The sequence below is a fragment of the Neomonachus schauinslandi genome, chromosome 5 (genome assembly GCF_002201575.2).
Source record: "Neomonachus schauinslandi chromosome 5, ASM220157v2, whole genome shotgun sequence".
Taxonomy (NCBI): Eukaryota; Metazoa; Chordata; class Mammalia; order Carnivora; family Phocidae; genus Neomonachus; species Neomonachus schauinslandi.
In genome coordinates this window covers 22,330,240-22,343,827 of record NC_058407.1, presented here as the reverse complement: position 1 = coordinate 22,343,827, position 13,588 = coordinate 22,330,240, and the positions used below count along the sequence as shown (strand labels likewise).

General features: G+C 37.5%; 1 protein-coding gene across 13 annotated transcripts in view; it reads right to left on the bottom strand.

The window, feature by feature from the left end:
• ANKS1B (ankyrin repeat and sterile alpha motif domain containing 1B) overlaps positions 1–13,588 on the bottom strand; it is a 1,116,839-nt gene that overhangs the window by 322,534 nt on the left and 780,717 nt on the right. The window lies entirely within an intron of this gene.

The window sequence follows — 13,588 nt, the reverse complement described above, 5'->3', positions numbered from 1 at the left end:
AATTGGGAATTAATAATTAATCTTAAAATACTGAATGCCAGACATCTGATCAAGATAATGGGGATACAACAATGAATAATTTGCAGGTCCCTGCCCATAACTGTCTTTATTCTTTCTAGTCTAGGGATGGAAACAGATTTTCAAAGGCAGGTAGAATGCTGTGAATATGCTATGATGGTGACACATGGTTGGGACCCCAAGGGGATCTGGGGGGTGTTTTCAGCAGAGATGATGTCTGATCAGATATCTGAAGCATGGTTAGGACTCAGCACTCAACAGAGGGAGGACACAAGAAAAATTATGTACAGTGTCCTGTGGGTGAGAAAGAACATAGCATATTCGGAAGCACTGGGTTCTTGGATGAGTTGGAGAGAGGAACAAAAGGTAAGGCTGGCAAGGTAAGCCGAAGCCAGACTATACGCACATTGTATGCCAGGCTGAGGAATTCAGACTTCATCCTGACCATAACGGGGAGCCATGGATAGATGGTAAAAACAGGAGTTACATATGAGATTCTAAATTTACAAAGATCAATTTAGTTTAATTTTAGATCAATTTAGTGGCTGGGCCTCAGTTTCCTTACCTATAACATGACAAAGTTGAGCCACACGATCTCCAAGGACCAGTCTAGTCCTGAAATTCTTTGATTTCAATGATTTTTTAGGCCTCTGATTAATATTCTAATACAGAAATTAATAGATTGTTTATTTTGTCCCTAAATTTTAGTCTTTTGTAGCTTGTAAGCTAGTGTTTCTCTTTAAATTGAGGGGTCTATAGAGAAGTTCAGAATTCGGATCACTCCTTTTCTGGACAAATCAAACTGTCTTATTAATGTGTAACAAAAACACTGAGTAGAAATTACAGAACACATATTTATGGAGAGCAATGGGTACTGACAGATATTTAAAGCAAAAGAGAATGAATTCGAAAGGGCAATCCCGGGAGCATGGAGACCATTAGGAGCTAACCGCAGTTGTTCTAGAGACAATGTGGGCTTAGACTGAGGTAGTGGTGGTCATGGGAGATAGAAAGATATGGGTGGGTTTGAAACTATCAAGAAGTTTGACTCAGTGACTGAATGCATGTAATGATGGAGAAATGCAGAACACACAATAGTTCCAGGCTTGGACAATGGGGGTGAATCATGATGTCTTTTCCTGAGGTAATAAAGGAGGATGGGCCTATCTATATGGTACAAAGTGAGACTAATATCTTTCCCTGTACAGGGACAGAATAGATGAATATAAACAATTTAATATCAGACTACATTATAAATGGATAATTGATTGTTCTTAGAAAGATTAAAGCCATAAAAATGGTACCATAGCTAGAGATTTAAAATGGGCATTCACTGGGCAAAAACATTCCACCTACTCATGATATCATTCCTATGCTTAAGCTACCCTGGCCTTCTCAGAGGAGGCAGAACGATCCAGGTGTATAGCAGCATGATAATGAAAAGCCTAATGAAAAACAAATAAAGCCAGTCTTGGCAAAATGCCACAGGAAACATTGCTCTCAAGAAATTACTCTGTGCACACAATAGAGCATGGCTAAGAATATAAATGGCTTCATTTTGAGAAAGCGTTATTATTTCCAGAAATGGACCAGTATGTCCTGAGTAGGATATATCATACCATTCTGTATTTGACTTTTAGTCTTTAAAGGGTTTCCAAAAGGAGTTAAAGGATCTTAAAAAACAAAAACAGAAAAAAAAAAACACAATAAGAAACAAAAAACTTTGTCCATCTATGTGTTAGACCATTACCAGGTTTTCCATGGGCTAAATTAGCAGCCCACAACATTAGCTCACATACATTCTTTGGTGTGTCTGCGTTTGTCTTCTGTCAGTGTGTCTTCTGCTTCAGTAATTATAGATACCTACTATCTATAGGTAATCCTGAAAATTTGATTTCAGTATTTGAATACTGAAATGATATGAAGGATTAAATCCTTAAAACCACTGTTCTTCCTCTAAACTACCAATATACCATCTTCTCTTACCTTCAGTAGGAGGAACCTTTTTGAAAAATTGTAGGGAAGTTAGACATCTTCTCTTTGGGTCAAATTTCATAGCATATGGAATAATTACCAAACACTTTTGAAAAATGAGTGAAAATTTGGGAAGCACAGTGCAAATGGTGAGAATGTGCCCAAGGGGAAATGGTACTAATTGTGGAAATGTAAAGAAAAGGATTCACTGTCCCCAATGAGGCATGCTGTTAGAAATTTTCTATTTTCTCTCTTATTGCAATATATAGAGATACCAAAAATATCCTGGTGCATCATCTAGCCAGTCTTTTTTTGAAACACCACCAGGCTTGGAGTCTAAAGATCTGGGTCCGAATCTTGTTTGGGTAAACTTAGCTAAGTCATATATTATTTCTAGGTCTCATGGTCCTCACCCGTAAAATGCAGTTCAATGAATACTCATTAAGTTCTAAAATGCTATGATTTCAGTCATTTCTAACTTTTGATTAGTATCCTTATATGTAAATATAGATTGTATAATTTGAAGTTACATTTACATTGCAACTACATTTTAGTGTTTCAGAACTTGCAACCTAAAGTTAGCTTTAAGAAGTATGGTTGACCCTTGAAAACATGGGTTTGAAATGTGTGGGTCCACTTAAACCTTGATTTTTTTCAATAAATACAGTACAGTACTGCAAATCTATTCCCTCTTCCTATGACTTTCTTAATAACATTTTCTTTTCTCTATTTTACTTTATTGTAAGAATACAGTATATCATATTCATAACATACAAAATATGTGTTAATCAACTGTTTATGTATTAGTAAGGCTTCCTGTTAACAGTAGGCTATTAGTAGTTAAATTTTGGGGGAGGTAAAAATTATATGCAGATGTTTGGCTGCATGGGGCAACCAGGGTGAGGGGGGTGGTCAGCACCCTAAACCCCTGCATTGTTCAAGGGTCAACTGTAATTATAGAGAAATACAAGAATGCACTTTTTTGGGACAAATTAATCTCAGTATTAGGTAGGAACTTATAACATTTATTATTAAAAGAAATGACAGAATACCTTAATTCTGTAATATCATGGATTCTTCCAGCTTTTCAGAGAAAAATTAAATATTTCAAATCTTACAACTAACCATTTCATTTGCACTTGGGTAACAGATGTGCCATCAAAGACAATAAACATGTCCATTCTTCCTGGGGAGTTGAAATTTATTCTGTTATGACTTGCCTTCACTAAATGTTAGAAAATCTCAGCTTATCCTTCCCCCTGCCCCCAATAATAGCTGAATGTAAACTCTAGCTTTCTCCCTCCTCCATTCATTTTTCACATGACTGCCAGATCAAAGATTTTTGGAGTAGAGCTCCATTATGTGTGTTTTCTGCTTAATCAACTACTACACTGCACTCACTCTCTACCTCCTCATCCCCAGTACGTGTACTGCCTCTACTTCCTTATCTCCCATTTACTTCTCAACCCACTGCAATATGCTTTTACCCCCACTAACTCCATAGAGTTTCTCTGCCAAATGTTGAGGAAGACTTCTCAGTTGCCATATCTAGTTGATTCTTTTCAAACCAGATTTCAAAAAATGCATTGGCCACGTGTGGCTGGTGGCTACACTACTGGACAGCACAAATAGAGAATATTTCTGTCATCAAAGAAAATTCTATTAGACAGCACTTCTCCACAATTAAAGACATTGAAACTGTAGTTGAATCCCACAGATAGGAGGAAAAAAAATGGGGACTGATAGGGAATCAGAACAGGGAGTCAGAAATACTCAAGAGTCATCCTTAGGATATAATTGATGTGCTTCTTCGTCAAAGTTCATGAACATAAAATTGAGGATGTTTAGCAAATTTTCTTCAAAATTTTCAGTCATTAAAACAAATTAGTAGTAGTTCTATTTTCATTAGTGTTTCTTATGGGACTAGAAATCTATGCTATCAAAATGACAAATCAAATCAAGGAGTAATTTCTTTTTTTTTTCTTTTTTTAAAGATTTTATTTATTTATTTGACAGAGAGAGACATAGCGAGAGAGGGAACACAAGCAGGGGGAGGGGGAGAGGGAGAAGCAGACTCCCCGCCGAGCAGGGAGCCTGATGTGGGACTTGATCCCGGGACTCCAGGATCATGACCTGAGCCGAAGGCAGTCGCTTAACCGACTGAGCCACCCAGGCGCCCATGGAGTAATTTCTTATTTTCTTAGCACACTACCAGGCACATTGCACAAGGCACTTAGGGAATAATAATCAGTAGATAAAGTTGCTTAGTTAATGACTTACTGGAAGGATGAAAGGCCCAAGACAGTATTTTTAGAATAGCTGTTCTTTTACTGACAAGAAATATCTAATCCAGGGGGGTCCTTATTGCTTTCTTAAATCATGGAATGAGGAAAAATAACATATTTTATGCTCTGAGAGCTGAAAACTGAAGTTTCTCTGACCCTGGGGAGAATATTTTATATTATTGGATTTTTTTTTCAGCTGTGATATACTAACAAGATGACCAAATAGAATAAAAAGTAGTGTTTTGTACTTAATGCTCCATGAGAAATATAACAGCTATTTATTGAAATAATCTCTCAAATATATCTAAACTGATCACTTCTGTCTCTCAGAACTCTAGCTTGAAAAGTCCTCTTATTTTTATAACCTCAATTCCATATCATATTCATTTAGCAAACTTTCCTTCAAGTTGCATATTATATATTATAAATCCCTACAGATGCTAGGGAAACATGTTTAAGGACCATAGGGAACTTGTTTCTTTTTATAGATTTTTATTTATTTATTTGACAGAGAGAGAGATAGCGAGAGCAGGAACACAAGCAGGGGGAGTGGGAGAGGGAGAAGCAGGCTTCCTGCCGAGCAGGGAGCCCGATGTGGGACTCAATCCCAGGATCCTGGGATCATGACCTGAGCCGAAGGCAGACGCTTAACGACTGAGCCACCCAGGCGCCCGGGAACTTGTTTCTTTTTTAATATAAGCTTAAGTTGGATGTTATTTATTCTCTCTCTTCAGTTCAAGACTGAAAAAATGGAGAGGATTCTGTCAATTTGGAGAAAATTTCTTTTGCTCTATAACTAACCAAACTAGATTCTTCTCCACAATTTGTGTGGCCTGGAATATTTAAAATAGAATATTTGTATAATAGAATGATAGCAAGATCTTGCAAACTCACACATGGAGAAACACATATTTTAGTTTATTTTTAATATTTTTACAGCATAGGGCGCCTGGGTGGCTCAGTTGGTTAAGCAACTGCCTTCGGCTCAGGTCATGATCCTGGAGTCCCGGGATCGAGTCCCGCATCCGGCTCCCTGCTCAGCAGGGAGTCTGCTTCTCCCTCTGACCCTCCCCCCTCTCATGCTCTCTATCTCATTCTCTCTCTCAAATAAATAAATAAAATCTTTAAAAAAATATTTTTACAGCATAAATGATGTGGTGGCATAAAACTATATATAATATTCTTGGAATATGTACCTCTTAGCTTCTATAAAGGCTTTGAGTCAATTTGATATCAACCTACAAGTAAACTGAATGCATCTTTTCTGCATGATTAGGATGGTAACTATTGGGATAAGTCCCAGATTTATAATTTCCCTATCAGTGTTGGAAAGCTTTATTTTGTTTATCAGATGGAAACACGGGTTACCATAAGTAATCAGATAATGGATGATGTGCTTTTTCTAATTTTATTTTTTAAAATTAAAAAAATTTTTTTTGTGTGTGTGTTTCTTCCAATTTTAATTCCCTTTCTTACACAAATGAAATGACAGTGGAAGAAAACAGTATACTTTTTTACCTCTCTACCTTAGCCCTCCATTTGAAAATACTCTGTCTATTGCAATGGAATTTCTTGTTCACAACTTGACTAGATTTTCACATTCTTAGCTTATGAAGAGTTTCTTAGATTCTTTAGACCATTTGGATTATTGATTCAAATAAATGTCACATTATTGAGCAATAAGTTAGAGAGCATCTTATATATGTAGAGTATATATTTTAATAAATAATCTATATCTTAGAATTATTTTTTTAAGATTAGTATTTATACCTCACATGATTATAATGAGTTTTATAATACCAGTTTTTCCCTCTTACTTTTCAAGGCTATTTCCCCTTTGAAACATCTGTTCTGAAGCTATGGAGAGAGAGAGAAAAGGAATTTAAGTAATCAGGTATTTATTTGTTAATGAGCAAGGTTTGATGATTTCATAAGTTACAATTCTAATTCATTTGAGTGTGTTCATGTGTTCATGTAGATTTTAGAATTATGTATAAGATTTCAAAGTCATTTATACAGTAACTTGTACTGTCTTGGTCAAGTTTCACAGATGCAAGAGGAAGCCTATTCATTTTTAAGGATGTTAATCCACCAGTCTCACAAGAAGAAACGAGGTTGTGAACAAAACTTATTTGTATGTTTTTACTTTTTTCCAGATACATGCATATGAAAATCTGAGGCTTATGAACACCTACTGTCTTCTTTCAATTTTCATACCAATCGCAGTTGGTGTAAACATAAAGTAAATTACACACTTACTGAGTTCTTATTCTGTGCCAGGCCCTGTTTTTTTTTTTTTTTTTTTTGAAGATTTTTATTTATTTATTTGAGAGAGAGTGAGAGCGAGAGAGGAAAAAGCAGACTCACCGCTGAGCGGGGAGCCTGATGTGGGGCTCGATCTCAGGACCCTGAGGTTATGACCTGAGCTGAAAGCAGACACTTGACCAACTGAGCCACCCAGGTGCCCCATCAGGCACTGTTCTAAATGCCTTAGACATATTATCTTATTTAATCTCACCATAGCTCTCTAAGGTAAGTACTTAATGTGCTCCCTTAGCTAATAGTAGCCTTTCTCATAACTATTACCTGACACTGCCTCCAGTGGGGTTAGTGTAGGAGAGAAAAGGTTCAGCAAAAAAACGTGGCAAGACCTAAGCCATTTGCATTTTGCTTTAGAGCCATATGAAATTCACATTTGAAAGCAAGTGTTCCAACATATTTTATGTTTGATTTCACAACGTTTGAGCAACAATGAATCTTTCTTTATAGAACAGAATTTGGAAAGTTGTCTGACCTATTCTTCCCTCCTCTGCTCCAGTCCTCTCTGTTCACTGAATCATGGAATCAGGGCTGGCAGGGACCTGGGGGGGTTTTCTTGTCTAAACGTTCCCTAACTAACCGCAAAGCTTTAACTTCCCTCTCTCTTTTGAAGCGTGGTGTCTAGCTGAGTTACACCATTCCCAAAGGGGTAGGGCGGATATTAAATTCTTTAAATGGTCTTTCCCAATAGCTGAATCTGAGCAGGGGGTGGGGATGGGGCTGGGGGAGACACCTCAATCCTACTCGTTTAGTTTCCACTGAGCTGCAGACTGTGACAGGAGAGCTATTAGAAGAACATGCCAAAAGTGGAGATGAAAAGAGTTAGCAGCTGTCCTGTGTCCTTTTCCAATCACAAGCTGTGAAGTTGAAAAAAATTTTTTTCCTTGGGTAGGCCGTACATAATCTTGGCATGTATCTGAGTTTTGTTCTTCTATCTAATATGCTGAACATTCCCCACTACGTTACAAGAGAAAAATAAGCAGCAATTAGGTTAGTTTGGACACCTTGCCCTTAACAGAAGAGGAACATGGCACCTTTGTGTTTACAACAGGCTCCTCTTGCAAGTGGTCTCTCACTGGTGATACAGAGCTCTAAAAGGAAGCTCCTCTCTGGAGAAACAAAGACAATTTGCTCCCGAGTATAACCAACACAGCCACATACTCTGATGCAGAAAAAAAGTGCCTAAAATGATTAATGTTAACTAGCAGCCACTGAGCACTCACTGAGTACCTGGTACTTTGTCTACCTTATTTAGAAACCTTACTACAGGGTTATAAGATATGAGGCAATACCTTCATATCACAGACAAGGAAACTGAGTCCCAGAGCTATGAAACCATCTAGCTAGTTCACACAGTTGAAATACAATGGATCTGGGATCAATGTTTTACTCTTTCAGACTGTGACACCCATGTTTCCTTTGCTACAGTAAAGGAACCAAATGTTCAGTAGAGGACATTTTCTGGATGGAGATTCCAGTCAATGGATGTGTAACACTGCCAAGAAGTAACTCCTGTGATGCTATTTTCACCACAGCCTTTCATATATATTGACAGACCACTGGAAGTGACTGCCATGGTTTCTCCAACACATTTTATTTCAAATAAATTATTCTGAAAGGTTAAGCGGTTAGTTCTTCCAACTGCCTTAGCGCAATCTAGAGCATGTTAATATAAGTGACAGAGTCTGGCTAAAGCACCAAGTAACTTCTCATGCTGAGCCAGGATTGTGCTGCGAGGTGGAAAATAATAGCATGGCATCAACTTGGCACTTCTCAGCTCTTCTGTAGAGCCCTTGTCAAACTATCTGTCTGGTCAACTGGGAAAGGACATATTGGATTTCTTTTCTTTAGGTCTCTTTCAAGGCCAGGATGTTGGAAAATTATCCAGTAAGGTAGAAAATGCCTGGGAATGTATCAAGGACATTTGTGTCCCTAACTTAATATAGTCTGAATCCAGAGAAAAGAGTCAGTGCAGTCCCCTGAGAAGGCTATCCTGGCTAAAGGAGCCTGTCACGGTGAAGGTGGATAATTTAGTCCTGTGGGAATTGGGAGACCGGTCATAAAGGCAACTCATTAATCCATCAAAGAGATGGTTGTCCTCAAGGAGTGGATATCTACAGATTTAAGGATGAGGAGGTTACCTGATACTGAACTATATTCAGAAATAGTCAAATAAATGTAGGAGGAAAGGAGCAAAGAGGAAGAGAAAGAAGGGAGGGAAAGAATGAGAGAAAGTACTGCTTATTAAGGGTGAAGGTGGTAGTGAGGAAAGTAGGGTTGCCAGATAAAACACAGAAATTCCAATTTACCCAGGATTGTATATTTTTATTTGCTTAATCTGGAAGCCTTACAGAAGAGGCTACTGAACACTGAAAATGAACTTGCAGAGTCCAATCCACAATCAGAGCTTCCACTGAGGTAGGACTTGCCACTAATTCATTTATTCAACATGTATTTGTTCACCTAATATTTTGTGAGCACTTACTATGTGCCAGGTACTAGGCTGGGTTCTGAGACACACTGAGAAAAGAGCAGACAAGGTCCCTCTGCTTTTAGAGTTTATAGTCTAGTGGGGAAAACAGGAAAATAACCAAACAAAAAATAATGCAAGTAATTATTATTTAGCAAAGTTTTATATAGGCCAAGAAATATTAAGAGCTTTACTTTGTTTATTGTTTACAGAAACCCCTGAGGTTGGTACAGTTATTACCCTTATTTACAAATAAGGAATTGAAGACACAGAGAAGTTAATAATTTGTCCAAGTTCAAATGTCTAGTAAAAATTGCTCTAAGGAAAATTAATACAGTGCTGTGGTAAAAAAAAAAATACAAAGGAGATTTCTGCTAGAAAGAATGGTCAAGAAAGCCTCTCTGAGAAAGTGATATGTAAATTGAGACATGAGGGATTAAAAGGAGCAACCAAACCACAGAAAGAGCCATTAGAAGGGCATTGTAGAAGGAAGAGTAGGTACAAAGGCACTGAGATGGGAAACAGCCAGATATAGTCTAGGAGTAGACAGAAGGTTAATAAGACTAAATATAGTGACTGAGAGGGAAGAGGACATTGGAGGGGAAATAGGGCATACATAACGGGGATCCTGATAAGGGCTTTGATTTTATTCTAAGTGCAATGGAAAACACTGAAGGACATAAACTGACTTATATTTTTTACTATATCTGGCTATGGTGTGAAGAATGGATGGAGGAATTGGGTGACATGGAACTTGAGCTCAACAGCCTGAATTGAAACGATAGCCTGGAGACACTGAAATCTGAGGAAAATGGGATGAAATATGACCTGTTGGAGAACCACAGGAATTGGCCTCACTGGGGAGTCAAATTTCCAAGCTAAATATAATCTTTCATTTGAATCAGAAAGAAAAGCCAGATGGCAAAGATGAAAGTCGGAATGGTCTTTGATATAGTGTCTAAATTGATACAACTATGGATAGAGATTGAATAATACTTGTTAAAATATAAACATCCATACTCCTTGGACTCAGCATTTCTATTTCTAAGTTGTAGACATTGTTGGTAGTCTGATCCCCTTCTCCCTTGCTATCTTCTACTATGGAGGCTGGAGAAATTGTTTCAACCTCCCTTGAAGCTATGGGTGGACATGTGACAAAATTTGCTCACTGGGGAACTTCTGGAAAAACTTTTGCTTTTCTGATTAAAAGGGAGAAATTCACCTGGTATCCTTGTATGTCCCTAAGAAAGTGGCTGTAGACTTTCCCCTGATGAGTTTGGTCAATTGTTCATATAAAGTGACAGAGATGGGTTCACAGTTGGTGAACCACCAAAAACAAATAACCCTATTGGATATCTGTAAGCAGGCAAGTATGAGTTATGGGAGAGTTAGTCCCTAAATAAGAAAAGTTATTTAAAGCTGTCTCCATATTTTGCATACAAGTGGCTCTGGCCAGTGCTGATCTGTTAGTGAAAATAATGACAAGGAATATGGACTATGGCATGTAATAGAGGTCATAAGGGGTATTCACAATTTACCTTAGACAGACCTGGGTGCGATAACCACAAAGAAGAATAGAGAAGGATATTAGAAAGAATGAAAGTTATCAGAACAAAATTGGGAGGGTGTGTGCGTGTCCATCTATAGATTTGTTTGTTCTATTTCGACTTCAAATTATGAAATCTCACAGAAATAATTACTGAAGTAATTTATTTCCTATGGATTTTGGTTTCTGTTGTGAAATTACCAAAGTGTTGATGGAGTTGACAGATTTTAAATCTGGGAGTGGCTTTTAGCTTCTAATTGAAGATGACAGGCATCCAGAGATTGTATAGTCATCGTGGTTCTAAAGGAAGCACATTTTTACATAAATTTGAGTTTTTATAGGAAAGAATTTTTACACTTAAAATTTGAACACATTATAATCTTAACAGAGCAGAAACAGTGAGAACATTTGGGGGGTTTGTTAGGTTGGCCTGGGTGTGTGACTTCCCCAAAATCTTCAGATGTCAAAAAGTTTGTGGTTAGGTCCTTAGTAACTTGGAATGCCTTTGGTGGGCAGTGAATGGTGATTACCCTATTGAAACAGTTGACCAGAATATTCTTGACTTTTCTCCACATTTATTTTGGTTTTAGTTTTGGTCTTGAAGACATTTTTCTTGAAATGTCTTCAGTAGAAAACATTTTTTCCCCCATGAAAACTTTGTTTTGGCTTGCTTTATATAAAAAATGTGATGTTGGGGAAACTCACTGTATGTTTGTGTCCCCTCCAAATTCATATGTTGAAACCTAATTCCCAGTATGATGATATTTGGAAGTGGGGCCTTTGGGAGGTGGTCAGGTCTTGAGGGTAGAGCCCTCCTGAATGGAATTAGTGCTGTATAAAAGAGGCTTCAGAGAGCACCCTTGCTCCTTCTGCCATGTGAGGACACAGGGAAAACATGGCCATCTATGAACTAGGAGGTTGTCCCCTATCAGTCACCAAATCTGCTGGTGCCTTCATCTTGGACTTGTAGCCTCCAGAACTGTGAGAAATAAGTTGCTACTGTTTTTAAGCCAAGCAGTCTATGGTATTTTGTTATAGCACCCTGCATGGACTAAGACAGAATACAACACTGGAATTAAGTATGAGGAAATGGTCACTGTGGGTTACACAGGCAGGAGGCTAACCCAACCAAGGGGTTAAAGAACGCTGAGTGAAATCACAACTCAGAAGAGTCCTTTGGGCTGTTATAGAGTTGTGTGGCTTCATCATTTGGCCTTGGGTTGAATACAAAGGGAAAATTTGTGCCAAGGCACACAAACATCCATGTTCTCTGTATGGCATCTATACTTATGGATACTCTTTCCTCATTTCCTCCTATCATTTTCTTCACTAAACAAGAACAAGATATAGGAGAAAGGGAGACACCTTTTCTCACGATGAATATTATTAAATGTCCCCTTGTCTATTTTTTCTAATTAAAGAGAGAAATTCACTGGTACCAAACCCATCATAAATTCCTTCATATTAATTTGAGCATTATTAAAAATGGACACCTCTTGTCTAAGTTAAAGCAGATGCTAAATAGGCCATAGAATCTCTTATTTCTTTCTACTTGGTGTTATATGTCCTATACTCTTCATTGGATAGCAAAATTCTTGGGAGAAATGATCATGACTTAAGCATCTTTGCATCTTCCCTATTACCTAGATTTTGCTGAAATTTTGAATAAAATAAAAGCTTGAAAGAATGAATACTAAGTAAAAAAACATGAACCATAAGTTTATAAAAATATCCAGTCTAAGGATCACCAAGTAAGTTTGCAGCAAAAGGGTTGAAAAGTTTGAGCTGAAAATTCTAATATTTAGGATGTCTGATTTTTTTTCCTAATTGAAGAAAGGATAAAGATGGAATTTCCGGTACACGGTAACACCAAAATGTTCTTAATTTTTTTCAGTTTTGCAAATTCTCATGATTTGATTTTCATCCAGGACTGTCAGTTGAGACATCTGATAATCTAAAAGCATTCAGAGAATTAGGATCCCATATGGCTCAAAAATATTTCCTTTCCGACAGGGAAAAAGAGAACACACTGTGAAAATAATACTGGTATAGCTTTTGGTTTATGTGTTCAAGGAGCACAAATGAATTTAAACCATTATCTATGATATAATAATCATTATAATGATTATCAGGGTCAATTACAATGAATAAAATAAGAATATATAGTTCTCATAAGCATGTTGCATTATGAAAAAGCAGAGGTATATTTCAAGGCAATGATAGCAATGTAGTTATGTTTAGTCTTATGGAAGCAACATTCATTGGAAATGAGCACTGAATTAGGAGTCCTGACTTATCACTAATTAACTGTGTAAACCTGGAAAAGTCTTTTAAGTTCCTTGGGACTTCATTTTCTCAACTGAACAATGATAAAAGTGGACCAGATGTTCCTTTTTAACACAGCATCTGTTCTGGAGGTTCTAGCTGGGAGTCAATCTACTCATATACTCATATTGTTTGAAGAATAGTTCTCCTTGTATGGGGGAAGTTATTTTCTTTAAATGAGTGTTAAGTATTAATAGACATTTATATAATGATGAGAGAGGACAGAGACTTGGTTGGGCTCAGCCAACTGCACCCACTGAATTAATAATAATAACAGTAGTAATAATAATAATGACTGGCAACATTCATTGGGTGTTGACTGTGGGCTGGACACTGCTTTAATATTCAGAAAGATTCTATGAAATAGATATTATTATTAATACTCACATTTTACAGGTGAGAAAACTAAAGTTGAGAGATAACTAGAAACTTGGCTGAGATCACACAGGAAGTGGTAGGGCTGCTGTGACAACTGAGGTGGCAATAAAGGGGATGATGGGAGCAGATAACTAGATGCCCCCACATCCCATAGTTTCCAGACAAGTGTCTTCCACATGGAATCGCCTCACAGAGATCAGATGGGGGGAGTTTCTCCTTACTAGCCCCGTGGTCTGCATCAGCTCTCTTTCCCATTATCTCTACTGAGGAACT